Source organism: Genypterus blacodes, unplaced genomic scaffold (assembly GCF_046128005.1).
Source record: "Genypterus blacodes isolate CSIRO-AG114 ecotype Tasmania unplaced genomic scaffold, CSIRO-AGI_Gbla_v1 ptg000044l_1, whole genome shotgun sequence".
In the NCBI taxonomy this organism is placed as follows: Eukaryota; Metazoa; Chordata; class Actinopteri; order Ophidiiformes; family Ophidiidae; genus Genypterus; species Genypterus blacodes.
Window position 1 is genome coordinate 517,764 of NW_027466857.1, and position 14,066 is coordinate 531,829.

Genomic DNA, 14,066 nt, shown 5'->3' on the forward strand with positions numbered 1-14,066 from the left:
TATGTTCTATGTTATGTCAGACGAGATCGTGCATGTTATATTGATATATGGACAAATAAAGGTTGTTGACTCTCAAAAAAAAAAAAAGGAACATGGGAAAGAAATCAAAGACAATATGGTCGTAACAGTGTAAACACATGGTAATATACAATGATTGTGATTGTGTGATTGTGGAATATTTAAATAAATAGACAACGCAACTAATGAATCCGATGGATCTGAATAACCTAACATAACAGAATATAGGAAACAAATAGTAATGGCAATGTCACGAGCTGCTGTTGATTTGCTAATGTTTATAAGTTATGACAGTAGCAATGCTGTACTGTACATTGGATTTTGTAATTTGATTACTTGCTCATTTCATAATGGACTGGTCTGAAAGAGCCTTGTTGACTTGCATCTGACCCTGGGAGTCGATCTGTTCTATTTGTTTGTTCTTGGCTTGTGCTGCTCCAAGATTCTGGCAAACTATTTAATAACATTTTGCTTTTATGAAAGCACACATTCAGAAAATGAGTATTGCACATGGTCATAATATGAGAAGGTTGAATGCACATGAGAAGTGAAGTACACGAGCCACTGTGTGACGAAGATGATGATGATGATGATGATGATGATGATGATGATGAAAGTGAGCGTCAGAGATGTTAGTGGTCCCTCTTTATGTTCTATGTGATGATTATCAGTTTCATTAGGTAAGACTTCATTATCCAGAAATGTGTGTTTCTGATGAAGGCATCATGTAAATTGTGATATACATGAACTTGAGTGTAGTCATGTGTACACGGTGACTTGAACTGGGTCTGTCTCACCTATAAAGAGCCTCTGTGTGGCTGCTCTCCTCGTTTACGGCCATACCACTCTGAACACGCCCGATCTCGTCTGATCTCGGAAGCTAAGCAGCGTCGGGCCAGGTTAGCACTTGGATGGGAGACCGCCTGGGAATACCTGGTGCAGTAAGCATTTTGGCCCTCTGAGCAGCAGGCCTCACCTGGTCCTCCTCCCTCATGTTTCACTCCCTCTGAGAACACGCAATTTCCCTCGGGAGAATAAAGTTGTATCTTATCTTATCAGAAATGTTAGTGTTCTTCTGATGAAGGCATCATGTAAATTGTGATATACATGAACTTGAGTGTAGTCATGTGTACACGGTGACTTGAACTGGGTCTGTCTCACCTATAAAGAGCCTCTGTGTGGCTGCTCTCCTCGTTTACGGCCATACCACTCTGAACACGCCCGGTCTCGTCTGATCTCGGAAGCTAATCAGCGTCGGGCCAGGTTAGTACTTGCATGGGAGACCGCCTGGGAATACCCGGTGCCGTAAGCATTTTGGCCCTCTGAGCAGCAGGCCTCACCTGGTCCTCCTCCCTCATGTTTCACTCCCTCTGTCAACACGCAATTTCCCTCGGGAGAATAAAGTTGTATCTTATCTTATCTGAAATGTTAGTGTTCTTCTGATGAAGGCATCATGTAAATTGTGATATACATGAACTTGAGTGTAGTCATGCGTACACGGTGACTTGAACTGGGTCTGTCTCACCTATAAAGAGCCTCTGTGTGGCTGCTCTCCTCGTTTACGGCCATACCACTCTGAACACGCCTGATCTCGTCTGATCTCGGAAGCTAAGCAGCGTCGGGCCAGGTTAGTACTTGGATGGGAGACCGCCTGGGAATACCCGCTGCCGTAAGCATTTTGGCCCTCTGAGCAGCAGGCCTCACCTGGTCCTCCTCCCTCATGTTTCACTCCCTTTGTCAACAACCAATGTCCCTCGGGAGAATAAAGTTGTATCTTATCTTATCTTATAAGAAAGCATACATTCAGAAAATGAGTATTGCACATGGGCATAATATGAGAAGATTGAATGCACATGAGAAGTGAAGTACACGAGCCACTGTTTGACAATGATGATGATGATGATGAAAGTGAGCATCAGAGATGTTAGTGGTCCCTCTTTATGTTCTATGTTATGTCAGACGAGATCGTGCATGTTATATTGATATATGGACAAATAAAGGTTGTTGACTCTCAAAAAAAAAAAAAGGAACATGGGAAAGAAATCAAAGACAATATGGTCGTAACAGTGTAAACACATGGTAATATACAATGATTGTGATTGTGTGATTGTGGAATATTTAAATAAATAGACAACGCAACTAATGAATCCGATGGATCTGAATAACCTAACATAACAGAATATAGGAAACAAATAGTAATGGCAATGTCACGAGCTGCTGTTGATTTGCTAATGTTTATAAGTTATGACAGTAGCAATGCTGTACTGTACATTGGATTTTGTAATTTGATTACTTGCTCATTTCATAATGGACTGGTCTGAAAGAGCCTTGTTGACTTGCATCTGACCCTGGGAGTCGATCTGTTCTATTTGTTTGTTCTTGGCTTGTGCTGCTCCAAGATTCTGGCAAACTATTTAATAACATTTTGCTTTTATGAAAGCACACATTCAGAAAATGAGTATTGCACATGGTCATAATATGAGAAGGTTGAATGCACATGAGAAGTGAAGTACACGAGCCACTGTGTGACGAAGATGATGATGATGATGATGATGATGATGATGATGATGAAAGTGAGCGTCAGAGATGTTAGTGGTCCCTCTTTATGTTCTATGTGATGATTATCAGTTTCATTAGGTAAGACTTCATTATCCAGAAATGTGTGTTTCTGATGAAGGCATCATGTAAATTGTGATATACATGAACTTGAGTGTAGTCATGTGTACACGGTGACTTGAACTGGGTCTGTCTCACCTATAAAGAGCCTCTGTGTGGCTGCTCTCCTCGTTTACGGCCATACCACTCTGAACACGCCCGATCTCGTCTGATCTCGGAAGCTAAGCAGCGTCGGGCCAGGTTAGCACTTGGATGGGAGACCGCCTGGGAATACCTGGTGCAGTAAGCATTTTGGCCCTCTGAGCAGCAGGCCTCACCTGGTCCTCCTCCCTCATGTTTCACTCCCTCTGAGAACACGCAATTTCCCTCGGGAGAATAAAGTTGTATCTTATCTTATCAGAAATGTTAGTGTTCTTCTGATGAAGGCATCATGTAAATTGTGATATACATGAACTTGAGTGTAGTCATGTGTACACGGTGACTTGAACTGGGTCTGTCTCACCTATAAAGAGCCTCTGTGTGGCTGCTCTCCTCGTTTACGGCCATACCACTCTGAACACGCCCGGTCTCGTCTGATCTCGGAAGCTAATCAGCGTCGGGCCAGGTTAGTACTTGCATGGGAGACCGCCTGGGAATACCCGGTGCCGTAAGCATTTTGGCCCTCTGAGCAGCAGGCCTCACCTGGTCCTCCTCCCTCATGTTTCACTCCCTCTGTCAACACGCAATTTCCCTCGGGAGAATAAAGTTGTATCTTATCTTATCTGAAATGTTAGTGTTCTTCTGATGAAGGCATCATGTAAATTGTGATATACATGAACTTGAGTGTAGTCATGCGTACACGGTGACTTGAACTGGGTCTGTCTCACCTATAAAGAGCCTCTGTGTGGCTGCTCTCCTCGTTTACGGCCATACCACTCTGAACACGCCTGATCTCGTCTGATCTCGGAAGCTAAGCAGCGTCGGGCCAGGTTAGTACTTGGATGGGAGACCGCCTGGGAATACCCGCTGCCGTAAGCATTTTGGCCCTCTGAGCAGCAGGCCTCACCTGGTCCTCCTCCCTCATGTTTCACTCCCTTTGTCAACAACCAATGTCCCTCGGGAGAATAAAGTTGTATCTTATCTTATCTTATAAGAAAGCATACATTCAGAAAATGAGTATTGCACATGGGCATAATATGAGATGATTGAATGCACATGGGGAGTAAAGTACAGGAGCCACTGTGTGACGATGATGATGATGATGATGATGATGATGATGAGGATAAAAGTGAGCGTCAGAGATGTAAGTGGTCCCTCTGTATGTTCTATGTGATGATTATCAGTTTCATTAGGTAAGACTTTATTATCCAGAAATGTGTGTTTCTGATGAAGGCATCATGTAAATTGTGATATACATGAACTTGAGTGTAGTCATGTGTACACGGTGACTTGAACTGGGTCTGTCTCACCTATAAAGAGCCTCTGTGTGGCTGCTTTCCTCATTTACGGACATACCACTCTGAACACGCCCGATCTCGTCTGATCTCGGAAGCTAATCAGCGTCGGGCCAGGTTAGTACTTGGATGGGAGACAGCCTGGGAATACCCGGTGCAGTAAGCATTTTGGCCCTCTGAGCCGCAGGCCTCACCTGGTCCTCCTCGTTTCACTCCCTCTGTGAACACGCAATTTCCCTCGGGAGAATAAAGTTGTATCTTATCTTATCTGAAATGTTAGTGTTCTTCTGATGAAGGCATCATGTAAATTGTGATATACATGAACTTGAGTGTAGTCATGTGTACACGGTGACTTGAACTGGGTCTGTCTCACCTATAAAGAGCCTCTGTGTGGCTGCGCTCCTCGTTTACGGCCATACCACTCTGAACACGGAAGTAAGAGGAGGTGTGTGTGAGCTCCAGGCGTGCGTGTATTTTGACTGATCCTGTGCGGCAATTTTGATTTTGAGTTTAAACTGTGGCGTTTCTTTAAGCCCAGATTTTTCGTTTCTTTGATAGCTCGGTTTTTGGAGCCACCCCCAGCAGTTTTGACTGTCTGGGGGACACTTTAAGTTATTTGTTTGTTTGGTTTGTGTTTTCCTGATGGAAAATAGTTTATACTGTGCTCCAAGTATGGTGAGAACCAGAGGAAAGGGAGCCAGAGTCGCTGCACCGGGCCCGGACCGGACGGCCGAGGCAAACGAGCCGATGGTGAAAGACGATCGGGCGTACAGGACCGTGGACGGTCAGAATATGACGGGAGAAATGGAGGACACACGTGCGGTGACAGCTCCTGACGTAGCCGAAAATGCGGAAGGAGGAAGAGGGCAGGAGAGAGAAATCATCAGAGAGGAAGAGATACGGATTATTAAGGATAAAGCTGAAGAGTTTCAGCAAAATTTAACGCTCGCGCTGGAGCTGATTGGAGAAGATAAAGTGACCGCAATGGAGCTGATCCAGGCAATACAAGACACTTGTGGGAAAATCATCGCCTGCCGGTACACGGGCAGAAATAAATATGAGATCACAATGAATCACCCGAAGGGGAAAGAAAGACTATTGGACGGCATAAAAATTGGACAGACCGCGATCATGTCCAAGGAGTTATGTAATGATGAGCTGGTGGTCTCGTTTCTGGGGCTGCCGGCGTATATCACGGACAGCGTCATTCTGGGCAAGCTGAACAGCTGGGGAGTGAGTGCAGTATCCCCGATCATCAGGAGAATGTGGCCGGGAACTAGAATTGCTGACGGAACAAGATACGTGAAAGTTAAATTCACGGAGACGGTCCAATCACTTCCATATTCGACCAAGTTTGAGACGGCTTTTGGAGCAGAGTTCTTCAGAGTTTTGCACGACAAACAGGTGAAAGTGTGCAGACAGTGCATACAGACTGGTCATATCCTGAGGGACTGTCCAGATTTCCTTTGTAGAAAATGTGGAGAGCAGGGGCACTATGCAAGGGAGTGCATGGGCAGAGGGAACAAATGCCAGAGCTGCAAAAAGGAGAGCAGCAGATGTGTTTGTGAGGACGTTGATCATGCTCCAGGGACGGGAGGAAAGCAACGTGAGGAGCAGGAAGAATCGAGAGAGAATATCTCTGAGAGGGAGGAGACCGAGAAGGATCGTGCGGAGGGGGAAGCGGAGAAAGGAAGAGACATACTGGAGTCGGACGGAGAGCAAGGAATGGAGGTGAGAGGATCGACAGCTGAGGTGCCGGGACATGGAGACGCAGCAGAGGGGCAGAGTGTGGATACATCGGAGAGAAAGGAGAGGAAGGTGAAAATTGTTCAACTTCAGCGGCCCCCAGAATCAGACTCAGAGATATGCTTGACGGGGTCTCAAGAGTCGGGGAACTCGGAGTCTGATATGGACCTCGGAAACAGCCAGGAGCTGGGGAAGAGAAGACTGCAATGGATGCTGAAGACAAGGGGATCAAAAAGAGGAAAAAGTAAGACGTGAACTGTAGCATAAAGATGATGGGCCTGATTTATCTCTATGTATTTACAATGTTAAAAATACTATCGCAAAACACAAACGGCTTAAGATGTATTAACAAGATGAGAGATGTTTTAAGGGTGGATACTTTTGACATCCTCTGTGTACAAGAGACTAGGTGGACAAGGGAGTGGAGAAGCTATCTGAGGGATACATGGGCTGGAAAAGTGTGGGCAAACAACGGTGTAAATGGACGAGCCGGAGTCGCTATTTTTGCGAAAGGAGATAAGATCCAAAATGTTAAGGAAATAGTGAAGGATGATGAGGGAAGGGTGATCGGTATTGAATTTATTTACAGGAATGTGCTTTACAAACTTTTGAATATTTATGCATCGAATGAGGACAACAAGCGTGGAATTTTCTTTGATCAACTAAAACCGCATTTGGGAGGGAACATTTGTGTAGTGGGGGATTTTAACTGTGCACTTACGAGGTTGGATATATCAAGCAACAATACATACAAAAGTGATATAAGTAGGAAATCGCTAAATGAGCTTTTTGACTATTTCAACCTGGTAGATCTGTGGAGGGTGCGCAATATGGGAGAAAGGGGCTTTTCCAGACGACAGACGGTTCTGGGGCACTTAAACAGTCCAGGATTGACTTATGTCTATTAGCATCTGGGCTGGAAAAAAAGATTTCAAAATGCTGGTATGAGTTCACAGGGTTTAGCGATCATGCAAGGTTATGGGTGGAGCTGGGGGAGAAAGAGCACAAAGGTGGAGGGTTATGGTGTTTAAATAACAGTGTTTTGCTGGATGGAAAATATAGGGAGAAAGTTGAAAATCTACTGAAAGAAAGAAAAAGAGAACTCGGGGGGGGTTGCATAAATATGGGGGAGTGGTGGGAGGAGGTGAAATTGCACATCAAAAAAGTGACAATAAACTATTGTAAAAATAAAATGGAGAAGGAAAGAAGGACTGAGTATAGTTTAAGAGACCAGATTAATAAAGAGCTGGAAAGGTCGATTGCAGAGGAAAACTTCAACAATCTAAAATATCTCATGCTGAGAAAACAATTAGATGAGCTTGAGAAGAAACGGAGCAGAGGGGCAGCTATCAGATCAAGGATGAAGGATATTTTAGAAGGGGAAAAGAATACAAGTTTCTTTTTAGGGCTTGAAAAAAGACAGCAAAAGAAAGCTCATCTGCAAAACCTGAAAAATGAAGAGGGTAAGACAATGGAGAAGACAGGGGAAATGCTGGAGGTGGCTCATAAACATTTTAAAAAACTTTTTTCAAAGATGGAGGTAAACTCTACAGACCACAGTGTTTTTGAAGGGATAGAAAAAAAATTAGGGGAAGAGGACAGAGCAGACTGTGATAAAAACATAACAGAGGAAGAATTGGAAAGAGCAATAAATGGTTTGAATAAGAACAAAAGTCCAGGGCTGGATGGGTTATCGGGGGAATTTTACATCACCTTTAAACAGGTGATAAAGCCAATTCTCCTGAGAATCTTTCAATGCATGGAGCGGGAGGGGAAAGCATCTGGGGACTTCTTCACGGGGCTAATCCGAGTGGTGTATAAGAATAAGGGTGACAAAGGGGATTTGGGGAATTATAGGCCAATTAGTCTGCTAAATACAGATTATAAAATACTGGCTAAAATCCTGGCAAACAGATTGAAGGAGGTGATAGGCACAGTGGTGAATCCCTGTCAGTGTTATGGTGTGGTAGGGAGAGACATTAGTGACATCATCTTATCGATCCAGGACATCTTTGACAAAATGAATCAGAAGGGAGGGCTGTACATAGGGGTTGATTTAGAGAAGGCGTTTGATAGGGTGGATCATGATTTTTTGTTTAAAACACTGGGAAAGATGGGTTTCGGGGAAGGTTTCACTAATTGGATTAGGTTAATATATAGGAATGCCATCAGTAGGGTGAAAATAAACGGGAGGTTAACTGAGAGCTTCGCTCTGGAGAGGTCAATCAGGCAAGGATGCCCGCTTTCAGCTATGTTATACTCCATAGCGGCAGAACCCTTGTCTGCCCTCATTAGGAGGGACCCAGGGATTTTGGGGATTGAAATGGAAGATAAAACGGACACGAAAATCTACCAGTACGCAGATGACATAAGTATTACGGTTAGGGATGAGAGGAGTGTAGACAGGGTGCTGCAGCATGTAGAGTGCTATGAGAGGGCATCTGGGGCCAAAATCAATGGGGAAAAAACCGAGCTAATGGGCTTTGGTGATGGTTTCGATTGTGTAAATAAATGGAATTTTGTAAAGAGAAATGAAATGGTGAAGGTTTTGGGTGTATACGTAGGTAAGAATCGAGATGCAGCAACAAAACAAACGTGGGGTGAAATAGAGGGAAAAATCAAAATGCGATTGGATTTCTGGTCCGGGAGGAAATTGAATCTAAGGGGTAAAGTGATAGTAACTAACGCCCTCCTCCTGTCCAAGTGTCAGTATGCGCTAAGAGTCTGTGAAATGCCGGACAGGGTAATAGGAAAGCTGAATGACATGATGAGTGCTTTCATCTGGAATAAAAAACAGCATTTGATAGCCAGGAAGGTGCTCATCAATGGGCAGAAGGAGGGCGGTTTGAAATTGGTGGACCTGAAAAGTAAAAAGCTTAGTGCACGGATTCGACTGTTAGGGAAATTTATGGGAAACGCAAAGATTTACGCGTGGCAGAAGTGCCTCGACTCTTGCCTACAGGGGTGGGATAATAGAGGAGTGTTTAATCTATGTAGGGAAACGGAGCAAAGGGAAAGAGCACAGGTTAATGCATTTACAGGGGAAATACTTGAAGCGTGGAATATTTTACTGGGGGATTTAAAGTTTAGATGTGAGACTGCGGAGCAGGTGTTACACCAACCAGTTTTCAGAAATCCGGCAATAAGGTGTCAGGGGAAGGTATTTTCAGGGAGGTACTTGGAGGAACTAGGTTTAAATCAGGTGAAGCACTTTATCCAAAGAGGTGGTGGATTTCTGCAGGAGGAAGTAATCCAGGAGGTCAGGGGAAGATTAGGGAAAGTGAGACCAATAGAGATCAAAAGACTATGCCAGAGAATTTTAGAGGGGTTACCTCGTAGCTGGGTGGCGCTGGTGAAGGGGAGGAGGGCAGAGAAGGCTCTGGAGTTGGTCAGTTTCTCCCTCATCCAAGGAGGGAAAGAGCATGACATACGATCAGTTAACTCCAAGATACTATATAGAGTGTTTTTGGGAAAGGAAAAGAAGAAAGCGGCAGCTGAGGAAGTATGGCTAAGGCAGTTCCATGGGCTTCAGAGGGAGCACATTTGGTCAGATCTAAATGTGAAGTTCATTTCATCAGAGTGCTTTGATACAAATTTCAGGCTCAGACACAATAGAATATTTGTCAATTTGGTGCTAAACCAGATAAATAGACTCAACAGCAAGGTTTGTGATATATGTGAGGTGGAAGTGGAGACATTTAGGCACTTTATTTTTGAATGTAAGGAGTTAAAAGTGTTTTTTGAGAAACTGGACCAATGCTTTCAAAAATGTAGAGTCACAATCACGGAAAAGGAAAAATGGGAGAGGTTTTTTCTATTTGGGTATAAGGAAAGGAAAGCAGGGGTGAACAAATGGCTTATCAATTACATTCTGAGTTATGCCAAACATGTCATCAGACTTCGGAGAAACTATTCACATTTCGAGGACAAAAAAGTGAACATCTGGAGATTTTTCTGTAACTTTATGAAAAGGAATGTGAGTCTGCTGTGGGATGGTGGGGACAAGACTTTCAAACAAAAGGTGCTGGAAGATAACTGTCTATTTGTGTGTGGAAATCAGGGTGGGGTGCAAATGTCAATAGGTCAAGGGTGAGGGGTGATGGGTGAAGGAAAAAAAAAGAAAAAAAAAAAAGATGTGATGAATGGTGTTATGGATTGTTGGAAATAATTTGATTTGATTTGAAATGACTTGTATTTACTTGTGTAAAATGTATTTGTAAAAATATTTATTTTTTTGATAATAAAAGAAAAAAAAAAAAACACGCCTGATCTCGTCTGATCTCGGAAGCTAAGCAGCGTCGGGCCAGGTTCGTACTTGGATGAGAGACCGCCTAGGAATACCCGGTGCCGTAAGCATTTTGGCCCTCTGAGCAGCAGGCCTCACCTGGTCCTCCTCCCTCATGTTTCACTCCCTCTGTCAACACCCAATGTCCCTCGGGAGAATAAAGTTGTATCTTATCTTATCTTATATGAAAGCATACATTCAGAAAATGAGTATGGCACATGGGCATAATATGAGATGATTGAATGCACATGAGAAGTGAAGTACACGAGCCACTGTGTGACGATGATGATGATGATGATGATGATGATGATGATGATGATGAAAGTGAGCGTCAGAGATGTTAGTGGTCCCTCTTTATGTTCTATGTGATGATTATCAGTTTCATTAGGTAAGACTTCATTATCCAGAAATGTGTGTTTCTGATGAAGGCATCATGTAAATTGTGATATACATGAACTTGAGTGTAGTCATGTGTACACGGTGACTTGAACTGGGTCTGTCTCACCTATAAAGAGCCTCTGTGTGGCTGCTCTCCTCGTTTACGGCCATACCACTCTGAGCACGCCCGATCTCGTCTGATCTCGGAAGCTAAGCAGCGTCGGGCCAGGTTAGTACTTGGATGGGAGACCGCCTGGGAATACCCGGTGCAGTAAGCATTTTGGCCCCCTGGGCAGCAGGCCTCACCTGGTCCTCCTCCCTCATGTTTCACTCCCTCTGTGAACACGCAATTTCCCTCGGGAGAATAAAGTTGTATCTTATCTTATCTGAAATGTTAGTGTTTTTCTGATGAAGGCATCATGTAAATTGGGATATACATGAACTTGAGTGTAGTCATGTGTACACGGTGACTTGAACTGGGTCTGTCTCACCTATAAAGAGCCTCTGTGTGGCTGCTCTCCTCGTTTACGGCCATACCACTCTGAACATGCCTGATCTCGTCTGATCTCGGAAGCTAAGCAGCGTCGGGCCAGGTTCGTACTTGGATGAGAGACCGCCTAGGAATACCAGGTGCTGTAAGCATTTTGGCCCTCTGAGCAGCAGGCCTCACCTGGTCCTCCTCCCTCATGTTTCACTCCCTCTGTCAACACCCAATGTCCCTCGGGAGAATAAAGTTGTATCTTATCTTATCTTATATGAAAGCATACATTCAGAAAATGAGTATGGCACATGGGCATAATATGAGATGATTGAATGCACATGAGAAGTGAAGTACACGAGCCACTGTGTGACGATGATGATGATGATGATGATGATAATGATGATGAAAGTGAGCGTCAGAGATGTTAGTGGTCCCTCTGTATGTTCTATGTGATGATTATCAGTTTCATTAGGTAAGACTTTATTATCCAGAAATGTGTGTTTCTGATGAAGGCATCATGTAAATTGTGATATACATGAACTTGAGTGTAGTCATGTGTACACGGTGACTTGAACTGGGTCTGTCTCACCTATAAAGAGCCTCTGTGTGGCTGCTCTCCTCGTTTACGGCCATACCACTCTGAACACGCCTGATCTCGTCTGATCTCGGAAGCTAAGCAGCGTCGGGCCAGGTTCGTACTTGGATAGGGGACCGCCTAGGAATACCAGGTGCCGTAAGCATTTTGGCCCTCTGAGCAGCAGGCCTCACCTGGTCCTCCTCCCTCATGTTTCACTCCCTCTGTCAACACGCAATTTCCCTCGGGAGAATAAAGTTGTATCTTATCTTATCTGAAATGTTAGTGTTTTTCTGATGAAGGCATCATGTAAATTGGGATATACATGAACTTGAGTGTAGTCATGTGTACACGGTGACTTGAACTGGGTCTGTCTCACCTATAAAGAGCCTCTGTGTGGCTGCTCTCCTCGTTTACGGCCATACCACTCTGAACACGCCTGATCTCGTCTGATCTCGGAAGCTAAGCAGCGTCGGGCCAGGTTCGTACTTGGATAGGGGACCGCCTAGGAATACCAGGTGCCGTAAGCATTTTGGCCCTCTGAGCAGCAGGCCTCACCTGGTCCTCCTCCCTCATGTTTCACTCCCTCTGTCAACACCCAATGTCCCTCGGGAGAATAAAGTTGTATCTTATCTTATCTTATATGAAAGCATACATTCAGAAAATGAGTATGGCACATGGGCATAATATGAGATGATTGAATGCACATGAGAAGTGAAGTACACGAGCCACTGTGTGACGATGATGATGATGATGATGATGATGATGATGATGAAAGTGAGCGTCAGAGATGTTAGTGGTCCCTCTTTATGTTCTATGTGATGATTATCAGTTTCATTTGGTAAGACTTCATTATCCAGAAATGTGTGTTTCTGATGAAGGCATCATGTAAATTGTGATATACATGAACTTGAGTGTAGTCATGTGTACACGGTGACTTGAACTGGGTCTGTCTCACCTATAAAGAGCCTCTGTGTGGCTGCTCTCCTCGTTTACGGCCATACCACTCTGAACACGCCCGATCTCGTCTGATCTCGGAAGCTAAGCAGCGTCGGGCCAGGTTAGTACTTGGATGGGAGACCGCCTGGGAATACCCGGTGCAGTAAGCATTTTGGCCCCCTGAGCAGCAGGCCTCACCTGGTCCTCCTCCCTCATGTTTCACTCCCTCTGTGAACACGCAATTTCCCTCGGGAGAATAAAGTTGTATCTTATCTTATCTGAAATGTTAGTGTTTTTCTGATGAAGGCATCATGTAAATTGGGATATACATGAACTTGAGTGTAGTCATGTGTACACGGTGACTTGAACTGGGTCTGTCTCACCTATAAAGAGCCTCTGTGTGGCTGCTCTCCTCGTTTACGGCCATACCACTCTGAACATGCCTGATCTCGTCTGATCTCGGAAGCTAAGCAGCGTCGGGCCAGGTTCGTACTTGGATGAGAGACCGCCTAGGAATACCAGGTGCCGTAAGCATTTTGGCCCTCTGAGCAGCAGGCCTCACCTGGTCCTCCTCCCTCATGTTTCACTCCCTCTGTCAACACCCAATGTCCCTCGGGAGAATAAAGTTGTATCTTATCTTATCTTATATGAAAGCATACATTCAGAAAATGAGTATGGCACATGGGCATAATATGAGATGATTGAATGCACATGAGAAGTGAAGTACACGAGCCACTGTGTGACGATGATGATGATGATGATGATGATAATGATGATGAAAGTGAGCGTCAGAGATGTTAGTGGTCCCTCTGTATGTTCTATGTGATGATTATCAGTTTCATTAGGTAAGACTTTATTATCCAGAAATGTGTGTTTCTGATGAAGGCATCATGTAAATTGTGATATACATGAACTTGAGTGTAGTCATGTGTACACGGTGACTTGAACTGGGTCTGTCTCACATATAAAGAGCCTCTGTGTGGCTGCTCTCCTCGTTTACGGCCATACCACTCTGAACACGCCTGATCTCGTCTGATCTCGGAAGCTAAGCAGCGTCGGGCCAGGTTCGTACTTGGATAGGGGACCGCCTAGGAATACCAGGTGCCGTAAGCATTTTGGCCCTCTGAGCAGCAGGCCTCACCTGGTCCTCCTCCCTCATGTTTCACTCCCTCTGTCAACACGCAATTTCCCTCGGGAGAATAAAGTTGTATCTTATCTTATCTGAAATGTTAGTGTTTTTCTGATGAAGGCATCATGTAAATTGGGATATACATGAACTTGAGTGTAGTCATGCGTACACGGTGACTTGAACTGGGTCTGTCTCACCTATAAAGAGCCTCTGTGTGGCTGCTCTCCTCGTTTACGGCCATACCACTCTGAACATGCCTGATCTCGTCTGATCTCGGAAGCTAAGCAGCGTCGGGCCAGGTTCGTACTTGGATGAGAGACCGCCTAGGAATACCCGGTGCCGTAAGCATTTTGGCCCTCTGAGCAGCAGGCCTCACCTGGTCCTCCTCCCTCATGTTTCACTCCCTCTGTCAACACCCAATGTCCCTCGGGAGAATAAAGTTGTATCTTATCTTATCTTATATGAAA

At 44.6% G+C, this 14,066-nt stretch overlaps 11 non-coding genes and 4 pseudogenes across 11 annotated transcripts; all 15 read left to right on the top strand.

Moving 5' to 3' along the window:
- Positions 1-847: 847 nt before the first annotated feature.
- Positions 848-966, top strand: LOC142999833 (5S ribosomal RNA). The gene has a single exon (XR_012963504.1). It is a non-coding gene; the product is annotated as a 5S ribosomal RNA (ribosomal RNA).
- A 245-nt stretch (positions 967-1,211) lies between these two features.
- Positions 1,212-1,330, top strand: LOC142999797 (5S ribosomal RNA). Its single transcript, XR_012963468.1, has one exon. It is a non-coding gene; the product is annotated as a 5S ribosomal RNA (ribosomal RNA).
- A 245-nt stretch (positions 1,331-1,575) lies between these two features.
- Positions 1,576-1,694, top strand: LOC142999808 (5S ribosomal RNA). Its single transcript, XR_012963479.1, has one exon. It is a non-coding gene; the product is annotated as a 5S ribosomal RNA (ribosomal RNA).
- A 1,110-nt stretch (positions 1,695-2,804) lies between these two features.
- On the top strand, positions 2,805-2,923 carry LOC142999834 (5S ribosomal RNA). The gene has a single exon (XR_012963505.1). It is a non-coding gene; the product is annotated as a 5S ribosomal RNA (ribosomal RNA).
- A 245-nt stretch (positions 2,924-3,168) lies between these two features.
- On the top strand, positions 3,169-3,287 carry LOC142999798 (5S ribosomal RNA). The gene has a single exon (XR_012963469.1). It is a non-coding gene; the product is annotated as a 5S ribosomal RNA (ribosomal RNA).
- A 245-nt stretch (positions 3,288-3,532) lies between these two features.
- On the top strand, positions 3,533-3,651 carry LOC142999809 (5S ribosomal RNA). The gene has a single exon (XR_012963480.1). It is a non-coding gene; the product is annotated as a 5S ribosomal RNA (ribosomal RNA).
- Positions 3,652-4,114: 463 nt separating this feature from the next.
- LOC142999959 (5S ribosomal RNA) lies at positions 4,115-4,233 on the top strand (annotated as a pseudogene).
- Positions 4,234-10,635: 6,402 nt separating this feature from the next.
- On the top strand, positions 10,636-10,754 carry LOC142999765 (5S ribosomal RNA). The gene has a single exon (XR_012963438.1). It is a non-coding gene; the product is annotated as a 5S ribosomal RNA (ribosomal RNA).
- Positions 10,755-10,999: 245 nt separating this feature from the next.
- LOC142999907 (5S ribosomal RNA) lies at positions 11,000-11,118 on the top strand (annotated as a pseudogene).
- A 460-nt stretch (positions 11,119-11,578) lies between these two features.
- Positions 11,579-11,697, top strand: LOC142999865 (5S ribosomal RNA). Its single transcript, XR_012963536.1, has one exon. It is a non-coding gene; the product is annotated as a 5S ribosomal RNA (ribosomal RNA).
- Positions 11,698-11,942: 245 nt separating this feature from the next.
- Positions 11,943-12,061, top strand: LOC142999866 (5S ribosomal RNA). Its single transcript, XR_012963537.1, has one exon. It is a non-coding gene; the product is annotated as a 5S ribosomal RNA (ribosomal RNA).
- A 460-nt stretch (positions 12,062-12,521) lies between these two features.
- On the top strand, positions 12,522-12,640 carry LOC142999707 (5S ribosomal RNA). The gene has a single exon (XR_012963381.1). It is a non-coding gene; the product is annotated as a 5S ribosomal RNA (ribosomal RNA).
- A 245-nt stretch (positions 12,641-12,885) lies between these two features.
- Positions 12,886-13,004, top strand: LOC142999899 (5S ribosomal RNA; annotated as a pseudogene).
- Positions 13,005-13,464: 460 nt separating this feature from the next.
- On the top strand, positions 13,465-13,583 carry LOC142999867 (5S ribosomal RNA). The gene has a single exon (XR_012963538.1). It is a non-coding gene; the product is annotated as a 5S ribosomal RNA (ribosomal RNA).
- Positions 13,584-13,828: 245 nt separating this feature from the next.
- LOC142999911 (5S ribosomal RNA) lies at positions 13,829-13,947 on the top strand (annotated as a pseudogene).
- The last annotated feature ends 119 nt before the right edge of the window (positions 13,948-14,066 follow it).